Source organism: Myotis brandtii, unplaced genomic scaffold (assembly GCF_000412655.1).
Source record: "Myotis brandtii unplaced genomic scaffold, ASM41265v1 scaffold82, whole genome shotgun sequence".
In the NCBI taxonomy this organism is placed as follows: domain Eukaryota; kingdom Metazoa; phylum Chordata; class Mammalia; order Chiroptera; family Vespertilionidae; genus Myotis; species Myotis brandtii.
In genome coordinates this window covers 2040377-2042853 of record NW_005371324.1, presented here as the reverse complement: position 1 = coordinate 2042853, position 2477 = coordinate 2040377, and the positions used below count along the sequence as shown (strand labels likewise).

At 41.5% G+C, this 2477-nt stretch overlaps 1 pseudogene; it reads right to left on the bottom strand.

The window, feature by feature from the left end:
- Positions 1 to 512: 512 nt before the first annotated feature.
- On the bottom strand, positions 513 to 1420 carry LOC102242231 (annotated as a pseudogene).
- Between the last annotated feature and the right edge of the window lie 1057 nt (positions 1421 to 2477).

The window sequence follows — 2477 nt, the reverse complement described above, 5'->3', positions numbered from 1 at the left end:
TACGTCGGACTCCAGGTATGTCGTTTTGTGCTTATGTCGCCATCTCCCATTTATTTATTTTTTTAAAAAAAAGTTCCGTCATTTTGACGTATGTACATATGTGCTTTATGCTTTTTATTATTTATTTACCACAAGTGAAGGTCAGGAATTGTTATCTTTCTTTTAATTTTTTTACTGTTTCACTTCATTACTGCTGTGTATGTGCTCCATGTGAGTGACACAGGTGCTTATGTAGGTGGGTTCTGGCTTACGGCGAAAATCTGGTTAGATCGCGCTGTAGGAACAGATCTCTGATGTAACCTGAGGACCTACTGTTTACATTTAAACTTATCAGCTTCTCTTTGATACAATAAATTAGTCAGGTTGAGAATCCATTCATCCCCTTGCTTTGTGCTTTCTTGGTGTCCTCCCATGACATATTTCACTTTTTATCAATAAAAATACTAACTTCATCTTCAGCATCAACTTAAGCCGCTAATATTTTTGTTTACATAGTAACAGGGAGCTGCATGCTGTAGGGGAAGGGGGGGAGGGACAGGTGCGGGGCTCCCGGAAGGGAGAGCGCCCCAAGGTCTCTCTTATCAGGCCACACACACTCGCACTGTCACTAACCAAGTCGGCCCTGACATCACATAGTAGATCGTCGGCCTCTGGAACCCATTGAAAGTAGAAGCAGCAGCCACGGTATAAGCACCCATGTTTTCCAAGAGCATCCAGTCCCCCACGTGCATCTCGGGCAAACCGCAGCGCTCCACGATGCGATCGAGGCCATCACAGGTCGGTCCCCAGATGCTGGATGAGTAGTACTTCTCATCTGGTTTGGGCCTCTTCTGCAGAAGGGACTTCACGTGCGCATGATCGTAGAGGATGCAGTTAAATGACCCGTACACTCCGTCGTTCACGTAGTACATGAAGGTCTTCTCGCTCGACTCCTCCTCAACGTCAGAGCCCGTTTGTTCCTTTAAGACCAGCTTTTTAGCAATGATATTAACCGCAAGAGTGAAAGCTGATGCAACATAGTATCAGCTATGAGTGTCACTCCCGAGTCTGATGGAAAATACTTGTCCAGGGCTGGGTTGATTACACTGGTGATCTCCTCAAATTTAAGCCTTGCATCCTCAGATCCAGGAAAGCCACAGCCAATGTCCAGCAGGTACATGTTGAAACCAACCTCAGCCCCCATGTCAAAGACACAGCGGGCATCAGAGATGGCCTGCACAAAGGTCTCAGAGTCAGTACAGCCACTGCCCACGTGAAAGCTGACACCGATTACATCGATGTTTAGCTCCTTGGCCCGCTCCAAAAGAAGCCTGCTGGTCTTGAGTGTGGCACCAAATTTAACACTGAGACGACAGACTGCTTTGGAGTCATCGGTGGCAATGCGCAACACCCGCTTTGCCTTTGGATGTGCACATTTATTTATTTTAAAAAAAAAGTTCCGTCATTTTGACGTATATACATATGTGCTTTATGCTTTTTATTATTTATTTACCACAAGTGAAGGTCAGGAATTGTTATCTTTCTTTTAATTTTTTTACTGTTTCACTTCATTACTGCTGTGTATGTGCTCCATGTGAGTGACACAGGTGCTTATGTAGGTGGGTTCCCGCTTACGGCGAAAATCGGGTTAGATCACGCTGTTGGAACGGATCTCTGATGTAACCTGAGGACTTACTGTTTACATTTAGTTATCTTTTTCTCTTCCTAAGTCCAAGCAAGTAAAAATTATAAACTTATCAGCTTCTCTTTGATACAATAAATTAGCCAGGTTGAGAATCCATTCATCCCCTTGCTATGTGCTTTCTTGGTGTCCTCCCATGAGATATTTCACTTTTTATCAATAAAAATACTAACTTCATCTTCTGCATCAACTTAAGCCTCTAATATTTTTGTTTACATAGTAACAGATATGAGTTACACATTTATAGCTTTTATTTCCAGCTTTTAGCCTAGGAAAATAAATAATCTCTTATATTACTCAACTAAACTTAAAATGGGTTCTCCACACCATAATAGCATATTTTTTAAAATATATTTTATTGACTTTTTTACAGAGAGGAAGGGAGAGGGATAGAGAGTTAGAAACATCGATGAGAGAGAAACATCGATCAGCTGCCTCCTGCACACCCCCTACTGGGGATGTGCCCGCAACCAAGGTACATGCCCTTGACTGGAATTGAACCTGGGACCCTTCAGTCCGCAGGCTGATGCTCTATCCACTGAGCCAAACCGGTTAGGGCCATAATAGCATATTTATTATTTAGAATCCTAATACATAATTATTTCATACTTAGGATATGATCAATATTTTAAACTACTTTTAAGCCAGTCTCTTGTTCATACATTGTCAGAGTGCAGATTTGTCTCCCTAATTAGATTTTAAGCTCATTCTAAAGGTAAAAAAATATTTTATCTGTGTATCCACCCCTCTTCTATTATAAAATATAACATAGTTTTAAATGTATAACAAATAATTT